At 39.0% G+C, this 27,226-nt stretch overlaps 1 long non-coding RNA gene across 2 annotated transcripts; it reads right to left on the bottom strand.

The window, feature by feature from the left end:
• Window positions 1-229: 229 nt before the first annotated feature.
• On the bottom strand, window positions 230-27,115 carry LOC120246644. Of its 2 annotated transcripts, XR_005532096.1 has the most exons (5): window positions 26,712-27,115; window positions 26,261-26,367; window positions 25,593-25,698; window positions 10,669-10,789; window positions 230-964 (listed from the first exon to the last, which is right to left on the bottom strand). It is a non-coding gene; the product is annotated as an uncharacterized LOC120246644 (long non-coding RNA). The 2 variants fall into 2 exon arrangements; XR_005532095.1 differs by lacking the exons at window positions 230-964; window positions 10,669-10,789 and having other exon boundaries at window positions 25,304-25,698.
• Window positions 27,116-27,226: the final 111 nt, after the last annotated feature.

Genomic DNA, 27,226 nt, shown 5'->3' with positions numbered 1-27,226 from the left:
AAATCTAATAATGATATGTAATCTGGGCTTATGCTAATTTATCTCCACTCTAGTGGATTAGAAATATAATTCACAACACGTTGTAACAAGAGAGGATCTCAGAAAATATTTATAAACTACATCTTCAACACAGGACTACAATCTAGAATATATAAAGAACTTTCAAAACCCTAGAGTAAACAATTTGAAAAGTACTAAAGACATAAACAGACATTTCACCAGAGAGGATATACGAGTAGCAGATAAACACTTGAAAAGATGTGCAGCTCCATTAGCTACTAGAGAAATGCAAGTTAAAACCGAAACAAGATGTTATTTCACATCTATCAGGTTAAAAAATTTTTTTTTGAATATTGATAATAACAACTGATGGCAAAGATTTGGAGAAACTGGATCGCTCATATATTGCTGGTGGGAATATAAAAATGGCAGTGTTGCTCCAGAAAACGTTTGGTCAATTTTTAAAAATCTGAACATGTAACTACCATGTGGTCAGCAATTGCACTTCTGGGCATTGATCCCAGAGATGTGAAAATGTATGCTGTACAAAAACTTGATCATAAGTTTTTACAGCAATTTTACTGGTAATAGCCAAAAATTAGCATCAACCTAGATGCCCTTCAATGGGCAAATGGCTAAATAAATGTATGCATGGTACATACATACAATGAAGTGATGCTATTGATCTGTGCAGCAACATAGATCATAGAATTGCTAGAAAATTATGCTAGTGAAAGAAAGCTGCCCAAAACATTATATATTGCATGATTCCATTTATGTAACAATCTTCAAATGACAAAATTAAAGAAATAAAGAACAAATTAGTGGTTGTCAAGAATTATGGAGAGCGTTTGAGTGAGAGGTAAGTGGCATGTCTATAAAAAGGGCCAAAGGAAGGATCTTCCGTGGTGACAAAAATGTTTTGTATCTTGACTGTATGAACATTAGTATCCTGGTTGTGATACTGTAAGAAAAAAACAAACAAAAAACAGTAAAAGTTAGAAAACACCAATGAGGATATAAACACTCATACTTGTGGGTAAAAGTCCAAATTCCATTTTGGAGGGCATTTTGGTAATATCTTCTAAAAATGAAGAGGAATATACCTTTTCCACAGGAATTCTAGCTCCGTGGATATATATGTGAAATGACCGTGCCCAGGATTGTTTGTTCACGGTGAAATTGTAACTGGAAATGATCCGAGTGTCTGTCAATGGGAACCTGGTCAGATAAATGATAGGGCCCCTGCCCAGGGAACACTATATAGCTGTAAACCAGAGAAATGGAAGGGCTCCATTTACTGACACAAAAAGATCTCCAAGACATAAGGTTAAATTAAAAAAAAAAAAAAAAGCAACGGGCCAAAAATACTTTCAATATTCTACCTTTTATATTAAAAGGGGAATTTAAGACTGCTTACAGATATACACTAAGGAAAGTCTGCACACATGCACCAGACAGAGTCACATGGAGTATGTGGTCACCTATGTGTGGGTTTTGGGAGGTAGGAAACTAGATGGATGGAGAACAGGCCTGGGAGAGATACTTTGACTGAATACTTTGTATTGATTTTTTATTTTTCCAAATGTGCATATTACCTGTTCAGAAATGAAATTAAGATTAATACATCAAATTTGTCTTAACTTGGTAGATTGAGACAAAGGTACAGAATTTTGATGGATGTATTAAATTACTGATATGAATAGACTTTACATATTAAATATTCAGTATAATTCTGTAAACATGCCTGGCACAAAAATCATTTAGAAACACATTTTAAAATAAAGTAATCTTTTTAAAAAATAGAGCCATACAGAAAATGTCTGATTACGTCTGGCTTATGGGTATAATTTAAGACCTTTTCAGCAATGTGATTTTTTTTAAACATGTATTTTTTAAAGTTTATTTATTTTGAAAGAGAGAGAGAGCATGCACATGAGTGAGGAAGGAGCTGAGAGAGAGAGGGAGAGAATTCCAAGCAGGTTCACCCTGGCAGAGCAGAGCTCGACATGGGGCTCAATCCCACAAACTGTGAGATGATGACCCAGGCCTAAAATCAAGAGTTGGATGCTTAACCTTGAGAGACCCAGGCGCTCCCAGCAGTGTGATTCTTATCACTGAAGTGCATATGACTTATTTTTTATGACTGAAGAGCGCATACATGAAGCCGTATCATCATGTAATGTGCATTTTACGGATATTTTACTTTCTCTTTCATAGTCATGTGGTCTTCTTCAGACCCTTTCGGAGGAAACTCCAATGTACCTTGCATAGATCTACAGGTAACCAACTCAGTGAGCTGTGAGTGGGAAACTTCAACAAGGAGTTGTTTGAACTCAGCCCTTTTTAGTGTTCTAATCAAAATCATGAAAATCAAATTATAAGACATATGCTCTATCTTTTAAGAGAAACCCCCAAACTTGAAGCTCTATACCCTCATACATGTAGCTAAAATGTAGTTCAAGGATGCCCAAAACTACAGGAAAAATATGTAACATATATGAGTTCCTCTAAAAATGCCTCTAGGTCAGCACCTTCAGTAGGAAGGCATTGCTAAGCACATTTGTAATTATAAGCCATCCAGTAGCCATATTAAAAAGCTAAAGTTGATTTTAATATATTTTAACACAATATATCTAAACTTATTTCCATGTGTAATTAATATAAAAGTTTATTAAGATACTTTATAACTTTCATGCTAAATTTTCAAAATCCACTGTGTTTTACACATAAGTACATCTCAATTCAGACCCTGGATTTTATTGAAATATTCAATCTGTATCTAGATTTCAAAAATGTACAGCTGAAATAGTAAACATATATCCAAGTTGTTCTAAACAAATAGAGATGCCTGGATGGCTCAGTCGTTTAAGCATCCGATTCATGGTTTTGGCTAAGGTCATGATCTCACGGTTTGTCAGTTTGAGTCCTGCATCTCTCTTTCTTTCTCTCTCTCTCAAAATAAATAAACTTTAAAAATTAAAAAAATTAACAATTTTTCCATAACCTCATTGTACCCTTTTATCAACCTCTCCTTATCCCCCCAACCCCAGCCACTGGCAACCCCTCTTCTACTCTGTTTCTATGAGTTTGACCACTTTATTTTATTTTTTATTTTATTTTATTTATTTCATTTCATTTTATTTTATTTTAGATCTCACAAATAAAGTGGTACCACGCAGTATTTGTTTTTTCTCTCTCTGTTTTATCTCACATAGCCTAATGCCCTCAAGATTAATCTGTGCTGTCACAAATGACAGGATTTCTTCCTTTTATGGCTGAATAATATTCCATTATATACATACATTTTCTTTATCCACTCATCTGTCTTTGGACACTTAGGTGGCTTCTTTGCCTTGGCAATTGTAAATAATGCTGCTTTGAACTTTGGGGTGCATATCTTTTCTTGATTATGGAATTACCAAAGTAGATGAGATCTCAAGATATCCTACATCTCTTCGCCTTTGATAAGATTCATTTGTATATATGTGTTGCATGAGAAGGAGAATTGTGGGAATAGAACCTTGTAGGACTCAGCCTTTAACCTGTGGGGCCTAACACCACCTCTAGGTGGATAGTGTATAACTTTGTTACACTGTAAGACCCCAGTTGCTACCACCAAATTTCTTGATGGGTAGGTGACCATTACATCATGTGTGAGTGAAGCAGTGTGGCAGTAGAATGTCAACTAGATGAGACCCACGAGTCAAATAAGTTGAGACACTTATCTTCTCCTACTACTATGGATTTGGTGCTTACACTTGAACCTTTAATCCTGCTGTAAACCTCATCAGTGGGTGATGAGCATCGTTGTGAATGCCCTAAGATTTCAACACCAGATACCAGTTTCTCCACAGCTTTCCTATACTACATTCCCAACTATCGGACTTTGTCTCTGGAATTACCACTAGGGTTTGCAAAATTGTCACGTCGGGAAGGTAAACATTGCAGGAGAATTCCACACTGGAACGCGGTGGTTGAACAAGCATTCGAGTAAGTTGTAGCTTTGAAGAAAGAGAGTGGTGACAGTTTGTAAAATGCTCAAGGCTGAGCACCGTGAAATCACCAAGACACCAGTTATCACTCAGTAAATACTCACTTATTGAAAGGAGAAAAGAAAGGCAATTGTTTCTCCAGCTGGAATGAAACTAGCTTTAGGGTGTTTCTCTGATGTGTGGACTCCCCTAATTGAATCTAGATACTCTTAAGGAATATTTGTTAGTTTTTCAATAACTCCCCACCCCATTTTTTAACTAGATAAGATGAAGAATTATCTTGTTGTTAAGATTGATACTGATGCTCTTTCATTTATTGTTAAACACGTATAGAGACTAATATGTTGCCAGGCATAGCCTTTTTATTCACTAGAGGGTCCTTAAGCATTTGAAAAATTGAGAAGTGTTGGGGTTTTTATGAGACTTAATCCCGAAGAAGTATATAATCAGATTTAAAGAAAACCGAAGTAAATCAGATGCGGCCCAAAGTACGAAATTCTGCCAGTAATATAATAAATAATCCACAAGGCTATAAAGAAATCCTTTGAGGTCAAAATAAACAATTCTGTCCACTGGATTTACTTATCCATTGAAAGTTGTGTTATGCTAGGCTATTGATAAAGGGTATGTGCTATAGTATGTGATTTGGCCACTTTTCATGGAAGCTTAACATTTTTCCAGAGATGCAAAGTTTCCTGTGTATAATAACTACCTGTGTATAAGAACTAGATTAATGTGCAAGACAGTGAATGTGAGCATGGTAAGGTGGCACAGAGAATAGCTTAGTGACACTAATTTCTGTGAAAGTTCACTAAGCACGTTGACTACGTACTTTGGGAATAGGTAATAAAGGGGGAGCAGAAAGCCTTGAGGGAATGCGTGTCAGCAGGGAAACAAAAAGTGATTTGTCAATTTATGAAAGGCAATGGTCCTTTGGAAGAAGACTAGCTTAAGCAAAGACACTTGGAGGAGCTTGAGGACATGGCTCAAAAAAAACCTGAGGAAGTCCTCTGAAGCTCATGGTTCAAGCAAGACCTTGGCATAGAGCAATGTTTCATTGATTTCAGCCATTGGCTTGGGTGTGTTCAAAGGGTTGTTTGGGGGTAGAGGGGAAGTGCATGTAGGATGGAGAGGGAGTTTTATTGTACTGAACTGAGAGGAGATGTGTGTGAACATATGATCTGAAGGAAAGCATTAGAGTCAAGCTTTGTGGAGATTTGGCTTCCTTCAAAGAAAGATTTTAGGCTTGTCCTCTTTGGTCATGAATCCCAGAGCTGTCTCTTTTTTGGACTCAAATCTCTAAAATAGCCCTAGGTTTAGTTTGGTTTTCTCCAATTCCGTCCCTAAGCAAAATGGACCTCTGTGAATATGAGGAAAGTTCTGCTACCTTCAGTATTAGAATACTGAAAGCAGGGGCGCTGGGTGGCTTAGTCAGTTAAGCATCCGACTTCAGTTCAGGTTATCATCTCACAGTGAGTTTGAGCCCCACATGGAGCTCTCTGCTGTCAGTGCAAACAGAGCATACTTTGGATCCTCTGTCTCCTTCTGCCTCTCTGCCCCTCCCCCACTTGAGAACCCTCTCTCTCTCAAAAACAAAAATAAACATTAAAAAAAAAAAGAATACTGGAAGCAATAGACTTCAAGTTTGTATTATCACAAAACTACCAGCTGGATACGATTTTAGAAATGCTCTAACTTAGTCTTTTCCTACCAAGTGGAAATGTAAGCAAAAAGGTTATGCTACATGCAGGAAATGTAGGATTTGAAAATGAAAGACATAAAACACATCCGTCTTGATTTTAAATCTGGCTTTGTCTACTGAACTATGTTACCATACCTAATTTTGAGGGAAGAAAAGGGATTCCCAGCTTCCTTGGAAGTTTAATACTTAGGTATTAGTGATGTCTGCACTTCTAAATTCCAAAAGGAAGAGGTTTTTTTCTGTTGAATTAAAATTGGACAATTTAAAGGTGATTAAAGGTAATGTGGGCTGTTATAAAACCAGGGGTTAACTATGATCTCATCAATAGGCAAGTATTCAGATACAAATTTTGTGATAAACATGTCGGAACATGTTTGAAGGTTTCTGGCCTACAGTGACCCCTGGTGTTATTTTGAAAAACGTGCAGTATGCTCTACGTGTCTCCTCTTTAAGGCCATGTATTGCAATAATTCTGTGCATGAGTGGGCAAAACTATAAAACAGTTCATTCCCAGTAGTCCATGGGGTAAAGAGCAAATTTCCCCGTTGGAAATTAGATTCTGTGCACTAAACATACAAAAAAGCAACATTAGATTAGGTAATATCTGTACATGTTATTTTAGTGGACTCTGTCTCTTTTCCTCCCAGACTCTTAGATTTCAGTGTCCCATGGCCTTCTTTGTTTGAGAGATGCGGGCGAGCGAAATGTACGGAGCTCCCTACTTCTCCGCCATGTTGCCGAGAATCTCTGTACATGTTATTTTAAAAATTGACAATCAAACCACTTGGGAATGAAATTCATTTTATTGAATCTCAACTAGTAAAGCACGTAATTGGAAAAACAAAAGTGATCATAGGACTTCAAACTTAGCTATCCCCTAATGTAATAGAAGTCATTATCCAAATCAAAAAAGATAACATATAAAAGATACCATCCAAGTATCTTAAAATCCATTATTATGCAGAATTATGTGTTCTCCCAAGAATGGCAAACTTAAGAAACTGGTTGTCTAAATATTGAGAGATAAATCTAGGTAATTCACACCATACATGATAACAATTAATTCTGAATTTGCTACTGTAATGAGAACAAAGTTTTCATGTCACATCCTCATAGGACATGGTAGGATGTAAAAGGAGAGAAAGACAGAAAAAATGTAGGATGAAAGGAGGGAGGGAGAAAGCGAGAAGAAAGGAGGTAGGAAGGAAGAGGAGAGAAAACAGTATATATATAAATGGACTTTTGCTTCCTGAAAGTTTGGGTTTGAAGACCACTGACCTCACTGGGCCTATTGCAATACCTAACATACATTAGGTTGCACAGATGAAAGTTGTTGAAAGGAAAAAACTTACTCACTTGTTAGAGGACAGTAAATCAGACTTTATTCAGGGGGACCAATGTGATAGGCATAGGGACTATTATGTTGGGTTTGGCAATAGGAGAGAGATTGGCCTCAACTCTAGATAGCAAAGGAGCAGGGTGGGGGTCCGCATGTAGAAAATTACTAAGAAGAAACCTCAGGGATAAGGGGGTATTCTAGCTAAAATGACCTAGTGGCATTCCTATTGAAGGCAGGCCAGGGTGATCAGAAATGACTTGGGGCATGCTAGAGAATGAGGAACCCAGTTAGGTAGAGAGGGTGGTCAGATATTGAAGATGGGGGGTACTGGCTAACCTGATTCAGCAGGATTCTTGCTAAAATGGGACAATGCAAAGACAAATACGGAAGGCCAAAAGTCGAGGCCTAGGAAGAGGATTCAGAGGGAGAGGGGAGAATGGGTGATGGGCATTGAGGAGGGCACTTGTTGGGATGAGCACTGGGTGTTGTATGGAGGCCAATTTGACAATAAATTATATATATATATATATATATATATTTTTAAAGGAAGAAGATTCAGAGGAGTCTGACGAAAGTTTGGTCAAGGAGAGACCCTTGGGCAAAGGGTCATCAAATATTGGCAATTTCATTAATCTATCTAAAGTCAACTGACTAAAACTCTGCAGAATGTATAATGTAACATGTACATTTACTGGCCAATGCATTTAGAATAGGGTGGGTGGGTATAGCACTCCCAACCAGAATCTCTTTTAATTAGGCATCACCATCAATTAGCCCTGTAGCGAGACCATATACGTGGGGATTGTAACATTGTGTGTTACCAGAAAGGACTATGGCACCGTGGAGGTAGTTCACAGAGTCCTTGGAGAGATACAGCAGTGGTAAGGTGATGTGTGAGGCTCATGGCCCAGCAATAAGGTAAAACATGCAAATAGGACTATGTGTTTTTAAATTTGGATTTTAAGAACACTCCACAGCCCAAAAGGTTTCCACTGGTTCCTCAGATGATGCCTGAAACTCTGCATTAGAACACAGCATTCTGACTAAAGTGTAAGAGATGACATAAAATGCAAATATTTTTACTAAAGTCTATGATTACAGTTTTCAGTCTCTTAAAGCCTGAAATTGAGGCATGAGAGAGAGAGGAAAGAGGTGGTTAAGAAAAAGAAAGAAAAAAATGAAAACAAAAGCTGTGGGCCATAAATACTAACTTTCTGTTAACCTAACTTTTCTAAAAGCTAGGGTTATGAAAAAATACTACACAGAAAGCAAGAAAAAGGAGAGAACTGGCACGGAGTTAGACAGACCAAAGGGGCAATGGAAGGGACACAAAATGTGGCCCACCACAACACGCCCCAAGGAGAAAGAGCATAAAAAGCACGCACGGGTTCTAAACAGTATTTCCAGACGGTGACTCCTCAGAGATAGAAATCATAGCAATGTTTCTTCACTGCCTAGACCTTGGGCTATATGGAGCAACCTTAGGATTGTGCATAGTTTATTCGTGACTTAATGTGGAATAAAGGGAAGGAAAGGGAAAATAACACATTTCCACATAATAATCTTATGATTGTAAATGGTAGGGGCAAATGCATACAGAAACATTCCACACGATGGACTACTACAAAGCATGTCCAGTATTTTTGCTGTAAGCATCGTGGCTGCAAGCATATTTTCTACAACCATTTTCACTGCATAACTAGCTTGCCAGAAGTCAATTTTGCTGAACAACATAAAATCACGAGAAAGGACATTCATTAAAAAGGACATGATGAAATATGAAAAATGAGTAGCAAACTTAAAAAGACGGTCAAAAAAATACTTGAATACATCTAACGTGTGTAGATTCATGGCAATACTGTGCAAATAACTGATTTATTTTGTGGTTCGTACCTAAGGACTTGTCTTCAAAGTCTTTTGTTCAGGCTATTGTCAACCTAAAACTGTCTGGAAGCACTAATGAAGCAAGAGCATTTATTTGGGATCAAAGAATTGCAATTTGGGCACACAGATTTGGGTAGCAGCCCAAAAAGCGTCCCACTAAGGAAGAGGGGTCAAGGATTCGTAAAGCAAAAAGGGAACACTTATATATGTTATTTACAAAATAATTTTTGATTGATGTTGACAGCAGAAAGCTAATCTTGACTGAATATAGCTGGTAGCTAAGGCTGTCGCTAAGCAAAATCTCTTACTGTAGCAACCTGCAGGTGTCCAGGGGGAATCCTTGGAATATTTGTGGCTTGGCCCGGTTCAAAATTTCATGGTTGCACTGCTGGGGACATGTGTAAGGTCCATGTCCTCAATGACCGCCCAGCTCCATTTTAAAAGTCTTGTCAGAAGTGAGCGCACTTTATTTCACCTCTCACAGTATTAAATATTTTTCTGCTTATTGAATTATCTCCTCATTCAGTATCACACTTTGTTCTTTTTTGTTTTCACTCAAATCATTTCCTTTGTTAAGAGAGGTATCCATTTCCAAATACAAGGATGTGATTTTGTAACTGAGTTTAGTCTTGTGTTGTGAAAGCCTCCTACACTGTCGTTGGTTCTGGGCATAGTGTCTGTCCTGTGTCCATTGATAGATGTTCCCACGTTCAATGAGAAATGGGGGTTCAAAACTCTGCACCCCTGGGAAGAAAGACCTGAACAAAAATGGGAGCACTTCATCAGTGGAGAAATGAATCCAAAATGACAACCAGTGATCTTTTACCTTTTATAGCAAAATTGCCTTGCAGCCAATTATGCAGCGAAAATGCTCTTGGCAAAAATGCAAAAAAAAAATGTTTGTGAGAAAGGTGTCTATGGCAAAGATGCTTACAGAGAAAGTACATAGAACATAAAATACATAAAGGTATTAAAAGAAATTCAATGAAATACGTCTAGTGATGTGTGTGTGTGTATGTATGCATACATACATATCTTAGAAAAACATTTGTAAGGAGATAGATATATGCATATGTGCTTCTACCATCCTCCAGGTGATATGTCTGATCACCTTGGATCGACTTTAGCAAGAATTTTGCTAGATCAGTGTGTTGAGGTGTGTGTGTGTGTGTGTGTGTGTGTGTGTATAAAATGGAGAAGGAAACAAGTTCCCAGATAACTTCAGAAGGGCAGAGTAAAAGTACCATAGAAGGTATGTAGTTCCATGAAGGTTCAGAGGAAGAAGAAATCACATTCAGTTAGACAGACCAGGAAAAAAGAATTTTGAAAACTTGGTAGTCTATTGACAGGTGGCCAGAGAAAATTCCAGGAAAAGTGGTAACCTGAGCAAACAGGAGGAAAGATTCTATCTAGAGTGAATAATAGAATTAACTGAGCACTTACCATGTGGTAGGTATCATCTTCAACTCTTTACAAGTCACACTATCCTGACAAAGTACTGCTATGGTTTTCATTTTACAAAATCTTTTTGTTTTTTAAAGAGAGAGTGCATGAGTTGGGAGCTGGTGAGAGGAGCACTACAGGAGGAGAGAGAGGGAGAGAGAGAGAGAGAGAGAGAGAGAATTTTAAGCAGGCTTCATGATCAGCATGGAGCCCATCACAGGGCTCAATCCCACGACCCTGGGATCATGATACGGTTTTCAGTTTAGAGGTGAAGAAACAGAGTCACAGAGAGATTAGGTCCTTACTCAAGATCATCCAGCCAGTAGGAAGCATTCGCAGGATCCAAAGCCAGCTTGAGCCCTTAGTCTGCCCACAGTTCTCCCTCATGTAGGTCGGGATCTTCATGTGAAGGACCTAAAAGGCCACCTAAGGACAGTTTAAAATAGAGAAGGCAGTAAGGCATTACTGGGGCCAGATGAGAAATCATGACATTAAAGTGGAAAAACCAGTTTCCTCATCTGTTGTCCAGTGCTATGAGAGGTTAAGTTCACGTAAAGTTTGACACTGTAAGTAGTTACAACTCTTCTCTCGCCTCTCCCCTCCACAGAGAAGGGGAGCTAAACCTCCAGGTGAGGGGAGGTGCCCTGCTCTCCCACCGGCCAGCTGGGTAGACTGTTCTATAATATTCTTAAGCCTCCTAACCACGATTAAATCTCTAAAAAGGAGGAATCATTTCTTCCTTATTTTTATGATCCCTGGTAATGCCAACAAATAAACCTTTAATATGAATATATATGAACATATATTCATATGTCCTGGATACCTGATCACAACCTTTTTATAAACAAACTATTTCCAGCAAACACAAAAGTAGAGATACTAATGTCATGAACACCCAAGCTATCCGTTACCCACCTTTAACACTTCTTAACCTATGGCTATATGTGTTTCAGATTGTTTTTTTCATGTTTATTTATTTTGAGAGAGAGAAAGCATGTACAAATGCATATGCAGTCAGGAGGGGCAGAGAGAGAGGGAGAGAGAGCATTGTCAGTGCAGAGCCCCACGCAGGGCTATATTTCATGACTGTGAGACCATGACCTGAGACGATATCAAGAGTAGGACTGAGCCACCCAGGCCATCCCTGTATTTCAGATTTTTAAAAAAAGAAATAGTGCATATATAACTACAACCCCCTGGGTTACCCTCTCTTGTTCCAATTGTCTCTTCTCCTACCTTACCTTCCTGATTGTGGTATATTTCACTTCAGTGTGTGTGTATTTTGATTACCTGTATGTTATTTTCTGTTTTACTTTTTTCCCCCACTCAACATTATCTTTAAAGACTTTCTTTTTTTATCTTTTATTAAAAAAATTCTTTTAATGTTTATTTTAGAGAGAGAGAGAGAGAGATAAAGAGAAAGAGAGAGAGAGAGAGAGAGAGAGAGAGAGGGAGGTGAGTGGAGGAGGGGCAGAGAGAGAGGGAGACACAGAATCTGAAGCAGGCTCCAGGCTCTGAGCTGTCAGCACAGAGCCCGACGCGGGGCTCAAACTCACAAACTATGAGATCATGACCTGAGTAGAAGTCAAACACTCAACCAACTGAGCCACTGACTGAGCCACCCAGATGCCTCTATCTTTAAAAACTCCCAATTTTCTTTTCCTTTTATGATTAGATATCATCATTCAAAAGAAGTACACAGTGAGTGAAAAATTTCTTTCCCACAAAGTGCCCAAACATCCAGTTCCACTTCCTAGAACCAACCAGTGTTTCCTGTTTCCTCCATATTCTTTCAGAGATGTTCTACGCATATTAAGCAAATACATATATATATTTCCCCATGCCTTTTTTCACTTAAGTGCTAGCACACTGTTAAGCACTGTTTTTGTTCATGCAACATTGGATCTTAGAGATAATTACATAAAATGTATAAATAGATTCCTTACTCTTTTGTCCCAGATGCATTGGATGTCATGTATTTAAAACCATCATGTATTTAACCTGTCCTCTATTAATGAACAATCCATAATAATTGTAATAGTGCAATAACAGTTCTCATACACGAAGTATGTCTGGAATAGAGCTGACACTTTTATGGTGATATTAATCATAACGGGTTGTAATTATTCTTTCTTAAAGAAGACATAAGTGCCCATTTTCTCACACCCTTTCTGATACTGCATACTATCAAATGTCTTTATTTTTCACTTAAATATTATGTTTTCGAGATATTATAGTGGTACACATAGCTGTGGTTCATACAGCAGGTATAAATAGAATATACTGCAAGTTACTTATCCACAGACATACTGATGGACAATTACATTTTTCCCATGTTCCCATTTTTCACTTTGTCCTTTGCAAAGCACGTTAAACCAGCTGGTATGAATGGAGGGACCATAGTTGATATTCCCCACTATGAGTCACAATGTTCAAGGGAAGACAGACAAACTTGAATACCCAGGAAAATCCAGACATGGTCCTCTTGTCATTTTAAGAGCTTAGAGGTAAATGAAAGGGTTTGGAGAAGAACAGCTTTCTGTTGCTTGTCAACTCTGGACTTTGTCAGTTTTCATAATTTGCATTAATAGCCTCAACCCCTAGTTAGTCAAGGGAACAGTGCACATCAAGGATAATTTTTCTACTTTTAAATGTAAACAGTACCTCATCAGTCATCTTTTGAATTGCACAGATACACCCAGCTGGTTAAGGGCTGCCACGCCCTGTCTGCATTTACTGAGTCAAGAATAAATCTGGGTAGGTTGCTTTGTTAAAGGGACAAACCAATTATTTAAAGCTCAAGTTCATAGATTCTGAGTCCCCAGTTGATTTTCATACCATAACAAGGGCACCTTCTATGTAAGAACTTTCTAACAGTGATTAACCACGGATGGCAAGTTTGGGCATAGGACATTATTTAATATTGGGATATGCTACATTTTGTGGCTGGGGCAAAGGAGTGCTTAGTGTGCTTAATTTTACTGAAGCCATGCTAAGAAATTTGTGGTCCCAAGGCAAAAATGCCACACATATTTCTTCCTGATATTTAACTTTCTGCCCTAGGAATAGAGTTCACTTAAAAGAGCAGTCTTGCTTCTTCCCTATTCTATGTTTTATATTAGGACTTTGTCTTAATGATTCTACATTTTCTTCTTACTATATTAACCTGTCTTTCAATTACAATTGTGTGCTCTAAGGCTTTGCTAAAAGGAACATTTTTGAACAACTTTTCTTTGAGGTAACTTCATGTTCATTCAACAAGTGTTAATTAAATGCACAACATCTGAAGAGGCATCTACCAGAGATGCAATTGCTGACTTCTAAAAAGATTCCTTTTAAAATATATGTAGATAGGGGTACCTGGGTGGCTCAGTCGGGTAAGCATTTGACCTGGGATCAGGTCATGATCTCATTGTTCGTTAGTTCGAGCTCTGCATTGGGCTCTGGGCTGATAGCTCAGAGCCTGGAGTCTGCTTCAGATTCTGTGTCTCTGCCCTTCCCTCACTCTCTCTCTCTCAAAAAAAGAAATGAACATTATGAAAATAAAATGAAAAATAAAATTTGTGTATAAAATAGTTCTACAATTTAAGACAGTAGTCTTGCCACAAAGTATACCAGCGTCCTGGAAAGGAATTCTTATTAAGAACTAATAAAAGTGTACAACATTAATTAATTAATTAATTAATTTATTAATATAGTTTATTGTCAAGTTGGTTTCCATATAACACCCAGTGCTCATCCCAACAAGTGCCCTCCCCCATGCCCATCACTCCCTTCCCCTCTCCCCCACCCCCATCAGCCCTGTTTGTTCTCAGTATTCAAGAGTCTCTCATGGTTTGCCTCCCTCCCTCTTCTTAACTATTTTTTCCCCTTCCCCTTCCCCTTCCCCGTGATCCTCTGTGAAGTTTCTCTTGATCCACATCTGAATGAAAACATATGGTATCTGTCCTTCTCTGCCTGACTTATTTCACGCAGCATAACACCCTCGAGTTCCATCCACGTTGCTGCAAATGGCAGAATTTCATTCTTTCTCATTGCCAAGTAGTATTCCATTATAATATATAAACCACATCTTCTTGATCCATTCATCAGTTGATGGACATTTAATGTCTTTCCATGATTTGGCTATTGTTGAAAGTGATACTATGAATATTGGGGTACATGAAAAGTGCAAGTTTAAAATTCAATAATTATATTACAATATGGAAACTAAGTGTCTACCAATGGATGATTAAATAGAGAAAATGCAGTTTATGTACACAATAGAATATTATTCAGCTATTTTCAAAAAATGGAATTTTGACATTTGTAACAACACGGATGGAACTTGGGGACATTATGCTAGGTGAAAGAAGTCAGAGACATGTTATGTCATCTCACTTGGAAACTAAAAACAAATAAAACACAAAAACAAAACAAAACAAAAAGCTCATAGATACAGAGAACAGATTGGTGGTTGCCAGAGGTAGGGGGTGGGAGAAATGGGTGAAGGGGGTCAAAGGAACAAACTTCCAGTTATAAGTCATTGGGATGTTAGGTACAGAATGGTGACAACAGTTAATAATATATTTTGCATATTTGGAAGTTGCTAAGAGAGTAGACCCTAAAAATTCTCACCACAAAAACTGTTTTCTGAATGTGACCATGGAATGTGGCAGATGTTAACTAGAATTATTGTGGTGATCATTTTGCAATGCTCACAAATATCAAATCATTATGTTATACACTTGAAACTAATACAGAGTTATACTAGATATACCTGTTTGGGTTTTTGTTGTTGTTTGTTTGTTTGCTTTAAAATTTTATTTCTGAGAGACAGTGTGAATAGGGGAGGATAAGAAAGAGAGGGAGACACAGAATCCGAAGACATGCTCCAGGCTCTGAGCTGGCTGTCAGCACAGAGCCCGATGCGGGGCTCGAACCCATGAACCGTGAGATCATGACCTGAGCCAAAGTCGGATGCCCAACCAACTGAGCCACCCAGGTGCCCCTAGATATGCCTGTTTGTTAAAAGTTACTAATTATATTATACAAATAGTACCCTATTGTTTGGTTTTGAGAGAGTAATAATAACCAGTCTAAGACTGACAATGTAGAAAAATCTGCCAATACACACGTAAGTAGAATTTGAGGGAAAGTTAAGCCTGAGCTTCGATTCCTCCTATGTAAATGGCAGTTTTGTTGTGTTAGACTAAATAAGGTGTAAAGAGCACCTAGCCGTGATCTCTCCCATGTGCCTACTCAATTTTGTTAGCTACTTTCTCTTTCTCCTAAATCAGTGGTGTATTTAGCACATTTAACAGCTGGTGTACATCATTCTTTGCACCTTCTTCCTCTGAATGAGAAAATTACTTTTATTAATCACGAAATGAAAGATACTGTCAGCCAGGTAAAACTGTAAACATTAAAAAATATGCCATTAAAAATTTTTAATGAGGGGCTGGTTGGTTCAGTTGGTTAAGCGTCCGGACACTTGATTTTGGCTCAGGTCATGATCTCCCGACTCATGAGACTGAGCTCTGCATTGGGCTCCGTGCTTGAGAGTGCAGAGCCTGATTTGGATTCTTTCTCCCTCTCTCCGCCCCTCCCTCACTTGCGCATGTTTTCTCTCTCTCTCTCAAACTTAAAAATAATTTTAAGTGAAAAATAATTTCCTACAGAAAAGGAAAAAAGTAATACCTTAATATTTTTCCTTATGAAATTTTTTTATAATGGAGAAAGATAAAGAAATGCTTCAAAAAAGATTTTCAAGATTTTAAGAATGATCTGCACAAAGAATGATAGAATTTAAATTACTCAACTTGTGCTTAGGGATCTTTACAGTGATGGTGCTATCATTGTGTATTTTGAGTTTACTATTTAAAGACAGGGTTTATATAGTAGCACAGGAGGTGGAGACATGAATTAATCTCCCCACAGAATATAATGTTTATTAAAAGATAAGTAGTAGGTATTCCTTGGTGGCTCAGTTGGTTAAGCAACTGACTCTTGATTTTGGCTCAGGTCATGATCTCATGGTTTGGGAGTTTGAGCCCCACACTGGGCTCTATGCTGTCTCTCTCTCCCTCTGTCTCTCTTTGTCTCTCAGCCCCTCCCCAGCTCAATTTCGGTCTCTCTCTTACTCAAAATAAATAGACATTAAAACAAAGATAAGTAGGGGGCACTTGGGTGGCTCAGTCCATTGAGCATTTGTCTTTGGCTCAAGTCATAATCTCAAGATTTGTGAATTTGAGCCCCACGACGGGGACGGGTCTTGGTGCTGACAGCTCAGAGCCTAGAGGCTGCTTTCGATTCTGTGTCTTCCTCTCTCTCTGCCCCTCTCCAGCTCTCACTCTGACTTTCTCTTTCTCTCTCAAAATAAATAAACATAAAAAAAGAGGTAAGAAATGTACTTACTTTTGAGGCTTACATATATGTGTTACTAAACTTTATTAGAAAGCATAACATTTATTTAGAATTTACACAAATGGTTCTCTGCCTTGGTGATTTTCTCTTGGGACATTTGGCAATGACCGGAGGCACTTTGGGTTGTTACAGCTGTGGGTAAGAGACTGCTAACTGAGGTCAAGTAGGTAGACCTGAGGGATGCGGCTCAACATGTTAAAGTGTGCAGGACAGCCATTGGCCTCGAATGACAACAGACTGAGAAACCCTGACTTGGACTAACAATAGCTTTTTAGGGAGCAGTTTTTCATTGGCACTGCATAAGATCAATGGTACACAGAGTGATAATAAAAGCAGACTGAATTGTTGGTTAAACAATAATATAGACAAGGCACTACCTTATTTTTGCCTGCACCCAGGGCTAACGATTACATTTCCATTACATTCTCCTTCTAAAGGACGACAACCTCAAGTGAGGGTTAAATCAGACTTCCAATTTTAAAGTACCTTTAGGGCGGCTGGGTGGCTCAGTCAGTTAAGCATCTGATTTCGGCTCAGGTCATGATCTCACAGTTCATGAGTTCGAGCCCCACTTCGGGCGAGCTTGAGCCCTGTTTCAGGTGAGCCCGTTTCTCTCTACCCTCCCTCATTTGTGTACTCTATAAATACATACATACATAAAGTACCTTTAAACCACTTCAGTGATGGTTAAATGAACCAAGCTTTGTAACAGGTGATTTATGGGGCTATTCTCACTATATTTATTTCATTATATATATATTTAAATGTTTGTTTTTCAGAGACAGAGTATGAGCAGGGGAGGGGTGGAGAGAGAGAGGGAGACACAGAATCCAAAGCAGGCTTCAGCTGTCAGTACAGACCCCGACCCTGGGCTTGAACTCATGAACTGTGAGATCATGACATGAGCTGAAGTCTGATGCCCAACTGACTGAGCCACCCAGGTGCCCCTCATTATATTTTTTTAAGTATAATTTAAAAATGTTAAACAGGTATACTGAAATATAATTGACATACCAAAAATTGACCATTTTAAGGTGCATAATATGGTGGCTTTTAGTTTTCCACAAGACTGTGTAATTACTACTATGTGATTTCAGAACATTTTCAACATTTCCAAAAGAAGCCTCATGCTGTTAGCAGCTGTATCCTGTTCACCCGTTTCCCGAGCCCCTGACAACCACTAACGTACTTTCTGCATAGGAATTTGCCAACTCTGAACATTTTATATAAGCAGAATCACAGAGTAGGTGGCTTTTTCTGACTAGATCCTTAGTATATTTCTATGGGTCATCCATGTTGTAGCATGATTCAGCGCTTCCTCCCCTTTTATTGCCAGATAATATTCCACCGTATGCATGGGCCACCTGATCTACCCATTCATCAGTTGACATTTGGGATGCTTACATTCTTTCTTGGCCACCAGGGATGCTGCTGTGAGCATTTGTGACATTTTACTATGAAAACAGGTTTTCAGTCATCTTGGTGATATACCCAGGAGTAGAACTACTGGGTCACATGGTGATTCTGTTTACTGTAAGGAATTGAAACTCTTGCATCATATTTATTCTATTGCATGAACATGCCAGCTTTTGGTTATCCATTGATCAGTTGTTAGACATTAGAATTGTTTCCAACTGTTGTTATGAATAATGCAGTTTTAACAGTTATGTACACGTTTCTTGTGGAGACATATTTTTATTCCCCTGAGGAGTGGAGTTGCTGGGCTCTGTGGTACTCTGGTAACTCTTCTGAGGGACAGCTAATCTGTTTTCAAAAGTGACTGCACTGTTCTACAATCCCACCAGCAATATATTAGAGCCCCAATTTCTCTACATCTTTGATAATAACATAAGTCTTTGATTTTAGCCATCTTGAGGATGTGAAGTGGTGTCTCATTGCGATTTTAATTTGCACATCCGTAATGATCGAGATTGAGATTCTTTCCATGTGCTTAGTGGCTATTTGTATATCTTTAGAGATGTCTGTTCAAACCTTAAACCCATTTTAAAAAACAGGTTGTCTTTTTATTATTGAGTTGTAAGAGTTCATGATACATCCTGGATACTTGTTCTTTATGTGATAGGTAATTCACAAACACTTTCTCACATTCTGTGTTCTTTTCACTTTTTGGATGTTGTCCTTTGAAGCACAAGAGGTTTTAAATTTTGATGAAGTCCAAATTAGGTAGCATGCGTGTGTGTGTTGACTGTGTTTTTGCTGTCATATCTAAGAAACTATTGCCAAATCCAAGTTCACAAACATTTATTCCTATTGCTTTCTACTAAGAGTTTTATAGTTTTAGCTATTGCATAGGTTTTCCATCCAGTTTAATTTTTGTATACAGTATGAAGGAGGAGCCCCACTTTATTTTTTTTTATATATGAATATCCAATTGTCCCAATGCCATTTGTTGAGAAAGCTATTCTTCCTCCATTGAAATGTCTTGGTACCCTTTTGGGAAATCAATTAACTATAAATTTACAGTATATTTCTTGTGTTGAATCTGTATATCAATCAGGAAAGTACTGCCATCTCAGTAAGTCTTTTGATTCATGAACATGGGATGTTTAATTTCTTTCAACAATGTTTTACAATTTTCAGTGTACACGTCTTGCATTTCTTTGGCTAAATTTATTCCTACTATATAATTTTTAACTGGATGCTATTTAAATGAAATTTTCTCAGGGCACCTGGGTGGCTCAGTTGGTTAAGTGTCCAATTTTAGCTCAGGTCATGAACTCACAGCTCATGGGTTCGAGCCCTCTGTGCTGACAGCTCAGAGCCTAGAGCCTGATTCAGATTCTGTGTCTCCCTCTCTCTCTGCCCCTCCCCCACTCATGCTCTGTCTCTCTCAAATAAACGTTAAAAAATTAAAAAAATGAGTGAAAATTTCTCAATTTTATGTTTTGAATTGTTTATTGACAGCACACAGAAATATAATAAAAATGTTTTTATGTAAAAACTTAATACTACTGAGTTTCAAGAAATAGGAAAATAATATATTTCTTTAATCACTTAATATAGAATTTTGTTTTCTCTAAATCTGTACGGTCCACTGTGTTGAAGACATCCAGACCATAACTTCTCTTCAAAGGCTGGATGCTCAGGTTGTTTTTTGGTGACGCTGGATATTTTCAACTTTCTTGAAACATGAGGGTAAAGTTGTTCTTGGGAGCCTTAAATAGGCAGGAAAAGACAAGCATTTAACACAAACTTTGATCAGTTTTCAGTATTTCATGGGTACCAAGGAATGAAAGGGAGAAGGAAAGGAGGTAAAATGAGTGTAAATATATATGAATATGTAAATAATATGAATGTAAATAACAAGAAAGATATAAAATTAAGAACTATTTTGAAGTAAATCTTTCATGTTTTAGATATAACTAGATGTTTGTACTAAAATACATAAAAACACTTCATCAACTTTAGGAACTGAGGGAGTTGTATGTTTTTAAAAGTATGAGCAGCCATTGTTATCATTATTCTGGGGCCATACAAAATGCAATTTTCATTCTAATCTATAAAGTGATGTGAGGAAGCTAAAATAGGTATTGTGAACATGGAGGAAATTGAAATCATACATATTGAGTGAATTTCCTAAGTCCAAATGAGATCTCAGGTTTTTCAATTCCTAAATGCAAACGAGCTTATGATTTAATTGTATATAAACAATGTGCACAACTCAAAAAAAAAATTAAGGAACATTTAAAAACGGCAAATTCAAATCAATCCCTTGATAACAGTACAAAGACATAGAGAGTGCTGTGAATAGACCAGGAAGTTTATTTATTTTTTTAAATGTTTTCATTTTTTTCTGAGAGAGAGACAATGTGAGCAGGGGAGGGTCAGAGAGAGAGAGGGAGATACAGAATCCAAGGCAGGATCTGAGCTGTCAGCACATTGCCCAACGGAGGGCTCGAACCCATGAACTGTGAGATCATGACCTGAGCCGAAGTCAGATATTCAACTGACTGAGCCACCCAAGTGCCCCGGATAATTTATTTTTAATACTCCCCTCTTCTATACAATAAAATTAGTTTCAGTAACAATCATGAAACTAACAATAACAATGGTCAGAAGAGATAGTGACAATTTTAATTGAAATTTCATATGAATTCTACACCTGAAACTAATATTTCACTGTATGTTAACTAGTTGGAATTTAAATATAAACTTGGGTAGAAAGAGACTTCATGTGATCAAGGCTGTCAAAAATGAAAAGTTAAAAAAAATAGGATGCCTACTTGGTTCAGTTGCTTGAGTGTCTGACTCTTGGTTTCAGCACAAACCACGATCCCAGGGTCGTGGGATTGAGAGCCGTGTTGGGCTGTGCACTGACCATGTGGAGCCTGCTTGGGATTCTCTCTCTCTCGCACTCTCTCTCTCTGTCTCTCATAACACATAGAAAGGAAAATATAAATAAATAAAATTGTTCTTTTCGATACAATTCTTTTCACCAGTGAAAGCATTGGCAACAGCTATTTCTGGGAAATTCATAAAGGAACAAGTCATGGTGCTATGTCTCCCACGCTGGCTTTGCAGTTCATGGACAGGGCATGCTTCAGACTGCTTTTTGCTATGTCCTCCGTCAGGTCTGATTATGTCTCCCACCCCTCTTCACAAACTTTGGATACCTTGTTCTCCAAAGAATGCTCCACTACTGTCTTTAGGAATTTTTTTTTTCCTAAGCTATTGTTATTGGTATCTTTGGTAAACAGGTAACGAAGGGCAGTTGGTTACCAACGATGTGGTTTGGAGTGGTGGTGTGGGTTCAGAGCTGATAGTCAAGAAAGAATTCTTGATATGTCTTTGGTGCAAAAGGGGATTTTGTTAAAGCCTGGACACAGGACCTCTGGGCAGAAAGAACTGCACTGGGTTTGTGACAGGTGACTGGGTTATAGACCTTCAGTTTGGGAAAACGTTAGGGATAGCGTAAGTCTCTAAGGAATTTTGGAAGCAAGGCTTCAGGACCTTGGAGGTGGGTTATTATTTAGGGAAAGGTCACTTATTACCTCAGTCATGAAACCCTTCAGATACCTATTAGTGGGCCATAAGGTTGGAGTATGATTGCCAACATAGAGCTGGAGGGGGTAAGAGATAAAGGAAGTTTCCAAAGGAATTTTTATATGTTAAAAGTAGACTTACTGGATCCTGGGGGATGGGATGCTAACCTACGATTGCTTTTTGCTGTTGGCAATTTGCCCTTAGCAAAGTGTCCTCACTCTGAGGCAGCTCAGCTCCCAGAAAAAGGTCTATCTGCTGTTTCCAGGCATTGTCAATGGGCTGTAGGCAGTAAGGTAAATTTTCATTTGCCTTTGTTTCCCACATCAAGAAGATTGCAGGACCCTATTCATTGTTAAATGTACCTAGAATTCAGAGATGTTAACATATGAAAGAGTGCACCTTGAAACATAGTGCAGTAGTTCTATATTTTAACCTACTTTCCTTTGTCATTAAATATTTGTCTAAAATATAATTTTACAGATGGCAGTGCATTTCATTATATGGCTGTGCCATGCTTTAGCCCGTGGTTCTGGGAAGAAAGTGATTTTGTCCCCGTGGGAACATTACAACATGTCCGGAGATGTTTTTGATTGTCATAACTGGTGGTGCCACTGGCATCAGGTGGGTAGACGTCAGGAATGTCAGATCTCCTAAATGAAAACAGCCCTCTTATATAACGAAAAATGACCTGGCCCAAAAGGTGAATAGTGCTTAGATTCTGTGGCCTATTGCTAGACTTTAAATTTTCGTTCCCTGCCCCCTTCCCCGCCTTCTAGGAATGAAGGAATATAAGGGACAGCATGGTGTAGTCCTTAAGGATACAGCCTGCCCCATTGGCTGGGCTCATCTATTGGCCATAACGGTTACTAGCTGAAGAACACTACCTAGAAGAAATTAGTAATTTAACCCCTCATTTCCTCATCTGTAAAAATGGAGATGGTGAATAGAAACTGGATAAAGCTATTAGGACAAATAGGTTTATACATTTAAAGCCCACATTTGTCATCTAAGATATACTCACTAGTGTTGTATCAGCTTCAGCAAGGTTATTTTTTTTAATAAACATAATCATAAACTTTACTATCCAGGGGTGTAGTCTAAATAGGAAGAGCTGATGGAAAAATCAGGGCCAAAAAAAATCTCAAGGTTTGGGGCCGGTGTCACCGATTCTAAGATCTTCCAAGACATTGTAGGGTGGTAAAATCAATTTAGTGGGTCAAGACTAGCATTGGACCAAAAATAGAAAATATTGGAGTGCATCAAAAGTATTGTTTTCATATCACGGTTTCAGTGATAGAGGCCTGTATGTATGCACCAAGTCACAATGTTAAAATGTATTTTTTAAAGTTTATTTTGAGAGAGAGAGAGAGAGAGAAAAAGAAAGAGAATTCCAAGCAGGCCCTACACTGTCAGCACAGAGTCTGATGCAGGGCCCAAACTCAAGAACCCGTGAGATGATGACCCGAGCAAAAATCAAGAGTTGGAGGCCCCACTGACTAAGCCACCCAGGTGCCCCTAAAACATATTTTTTAATGTGATTCACAACCAAGGAACCAAGGAAGTTTGAAAGTCAGCACCTGAAGTCTGACTTCCATTTGATGTCTGTCTAATCTATATCTGTAGAACTGATAAGCTTCTGCTTTAAGACACTTCAGCTGTGTATTTGGACACTTTGTTAAAGCTCTTCAAAATAATGAAAGACAAGAACTTAATGTGAAAAATGACCAAAAATAGTTGATCTCAATCTATTGGTTTAAATCTGTTGGGAAATTCAGCTGCTAGAAGTATTGTATGTGTTGCAGCATAAGAAACAGTGTGGCTAACTAGCTCATTAAGCTCATCACTAGCTTTGAAGATAAACACTCATAAGTTAACTATCATCATTATCATGAATAATACGAGTACCAACAAACCGAACCAGGCAGCTTTAACATGTGTAAACAGTACTAAAAATATTAACTTTGGACAATCATATTGCTAGACGTCTGTAAGTAGTGCATGACCATGTTTTATACATCATTAGCTAGGATCTTAAAAAATCCAAAGCTTTTTAAAAAGGAGCTAACCTTTAAAAATGGTTAATTTTAATTCATTTTTTGAAAAAAAAAAAAAAAAAAAAAAAGCCAAATATGTTAATTGCAGTTGCTATTTGAATATCACCTAAAAGAAAATGAGGGCAATTACACTAGGCTGACAGATACCTAATGCATGCAGAATAAAATCCCAAATCAGGCAGTTAACAAAACTCAGCTGTAAACTGAAATCCCTCCAATATCCTGATGTATTCTGGGTAGGCAATTAATGTCATTTAAACTTCTCACTACAGTGATTTTTGAGTGGTCCCCTGTACAGGCTTTTGAGTTATTTGAGGGTAGCAGTTTTCCATAGTAACTTCTTGGTCAACCTGCAGTACAAGTACTTTATTAATTGCTAATTATGTGCCAATCTATTAAAAAAGTTCTGGAGACTTAAAAATTAATAATTCATAGTTCCTAACCTTAAGGATTTCATAGACTTAGAGGGGAGACAAGAATTTACAATTGTGTGGTATGGAGCAGAGGTAGCAGGCTGGGTGGATTCCGATATTGCCCAGAAGTTAGAAGCTGGCTGATGTCCAAGGGGTTTGTACGCCACATATCGCGGAAATAGTTCCTTCTACTGAGAAAGGACTTACATTTCAGCATGATAGACAGATAGTAAAAGATACAATAATCTAGAGGAACTACAGACATGTTAGGGAAGGATTCCCTGAGAAAGTGATGCTGAAATGGAGACCTGAAGGAAAAATAGGATTTTAAAGATTTGAACAGATCTGAAGTACTTAATGGTGTTTCTCTATAGACTCTGTGTAATCCCTACATACTCTGAAACACCACTCTCTTTGGGCCTCGCTATAAATCTACAAAAAGACCCAAATGTTTATTAAATTAAAAAATAACTATGTAATGAGGACACGATGAAGTCTCATCTCTTCTCCCATCGATGCTATTTGCATCACGTACATCGTGTTATAATTATGACAATCTGGAAGAGGACCAAACGAAAGGACACAGAGCTTTAAGAGCGAAGAGGGAGTCAGGGCAAAAGGGAAGCAAATTAAAAAGCAAATAATTAAAAGTAGTGAATTCTTTAGAAAGTTCTCATAAAGGACCAGTACTGTCCATTTACCACAATAGTGTGGAGGCCCCTGTTCATCTGTTTGGAATCTCAGTGGGAACAGAGCAGCAGGTGGAAATGAGGCTTCAGATTGTGGACTGCTTATGAAGCTTGGTGGAGAAGTAATGCTGGATGAGGAAGTTTTGTTGTTTTAATTTACCAAGCAAGAGAGAGCCCAGCGGGTTTTCAGTGTCCTCCATAAAGAAAATGTAACCTGTTGAAATGTTACTATGGACACAAGCAGTATCAGTAATCTATAATAGTACTTTTCCTCCAGGTGCCTGCACATAGGTAACAAAGCTAATGCTAATGCACTTATCCTTATCACTAAGAAACAACATGGGATGTACATGAACTTTGAACCTTTATATTCTGGAGAGGACGTAAACCTTTAGGGTATGAACCAAACACTTCTGGTCATTTCTTCCTAACTATGGCTAAGAGAAGATGAGGGCTGAATCCTTTGCCTTCCAAAGAAAGAAGTCAGGCAGATGCCATTTAAAAACATTTTATTATTTCATAGATTATCACGGGCCTAGTTGGGTGATGTTTCCACCTTCTAGGCTGTACCGTATTGTATCTGTCATGATGAACCCCAGTGAAGGCTAAGAGAAGGTTAAGCACGAGGACATTCCTTACAGGCCTAACAGTGTGTTTTGCTTACCAATTTTCTGGCCAAATCTCTCCTCTCCACCTCGTTTCTGCTGCTGGTTACTATGCTGTGACTAATACAATCATCTGTCTTCACTCTTGCCAGTTCGTACCTGCCCCTAGGCATAAGAACAAGTTAACCTCTTAATTTTCACTTTTCAGCTCTATCTTGCTGGGCATATAAAAATCCAGCTTACATGGATGGAACTTGAGGGTGTTATGCTGAGCAAAATAAGTCAGGCAGAGAAGGACAGGTACCATATGTTTGCATGTATAGGAGGATTAGGAGGAACTTAATGGAGGACCATGGGGGAGAAGAAGGGGGAAAACAGTGGTGGAGCAGGAAGGAGGCAAACCATGAGAGACTCTTGCATGCCCAGGACAAACTGAGTACTGATGGGGGGAAGGGGGAGGGGGTGACGGGGATGGAGGAAGGCACTTGTGGGGATGAGCACTGGGTGTCATATGGAAACCAACTTGACAATAAACTATTAAGAAAATCCAGCTAAAAATAAAAAACACTCAACTAAAGCAAAAAAATTTGCCAGATAAATTCTCTCTGGGATATACAGTAATGTAAAATTAAAAACAAAGTGGTTTAAAAAAAAAGAAAAAACTTCTCAAATGTAACCTTCAGACATCTGGCGTGCGTGATGGAAACGGAAAATCCCTGACGCTCACCGGTCGTCCAGTCCAACGTTTTGTTTTATTTTAAATCCGTTCCCACCGTGATACACGAAGGACTGCAAACTCTACTTCCGAACAGTGCTTGTTCTGTTTTGATGGCTCTGGAAAACGGTGATAATGGTCATTTTTACGTAAACCCAACTTAAGGGCCCTTGGATAGCGACAGCACCTCTAAGCTTTTACTTGTACAAGAGTTATTATTCGACGTGTAACCTCTGCTCGCCGCACTTTAATACTCCGTTTCAAGTGACTGCTCGTGGCTGACCTTCACCAATTCAGGACCCCCCGGCAATGGTTTTCCATCGGTAACTCGGGCTATAACCCGCCTGGGAACGAACTCCCTATTCATAAGGCGGAGGCCCGGAGCTCCAGTTGCTCACACCTTCATTCCAATCCACCAAGCCTTAACTCTTTCTTGTCTCTTGGGGCATTTTCTTGGCCTTACCTGGTCTGAGAAAAACTGTGCCGCCCCACGCTTGAAGTTTCGCTGTCTGCAGTCCCGGCGGCGGGGGTGTGGTGCTGGGGGTAATCTAGCCCGGCCGGGCCACGGCCAGGTACGTCACCTTGGCCCCGTTTGCGGCCGGGCGACGAGGGCACAGAACCTCGGCGGTCCCCGCTCCTCCGCGACAGGTTCAGAGAGATAAGCTGTTTAGCCTGGGGCGAATCCAAAATTCGGCGGGGTCGGCCTCCGGCCAACTCGCGGTAGCGAGAAAGGTCAAAATCACCTTGGGGCGGCCCGCGGGCGGACGACGGCTCGCACCGCCAAAGGGCGCCCCAGCGGCGTCTGTCCCCGGGTCACGGGAGGACAGCAAAGGAACAGGCCGGCCGGCAGCGGCTGGGGGCGGAGTCGTCCCCTTCCCGGCGGCCTGCCGACTTCCGGAGCTGCGCGCGCCTCCCTGCACCGCCCCGGCCGCCCGGCGCGCCCCTCCCCCCGCCCACCGTTTCCCGGCGTGCTCCGCG

Source organism: Hyaena hyaena, unplaced genomic scaffold (assembly GCF_003009895.1).
Source record: "Hyaena hyaena isolate Hyena2069 unplaced genomic scaffold, ASM300989v1 scaffold_475, whole genome shotgun sequence".
In the NCBI taxonomy this organism is placed as follows: Eukaryota; Metazoa; Chordata; class Mammalia; order Carnivora; family Hyaenidae; genus Hyaena; species Hyaena hyaena.
Note: the sequence above shows the minus strand (reverse complement) of the source record. Positions and strands in the feature narration are given on the sequence as shown.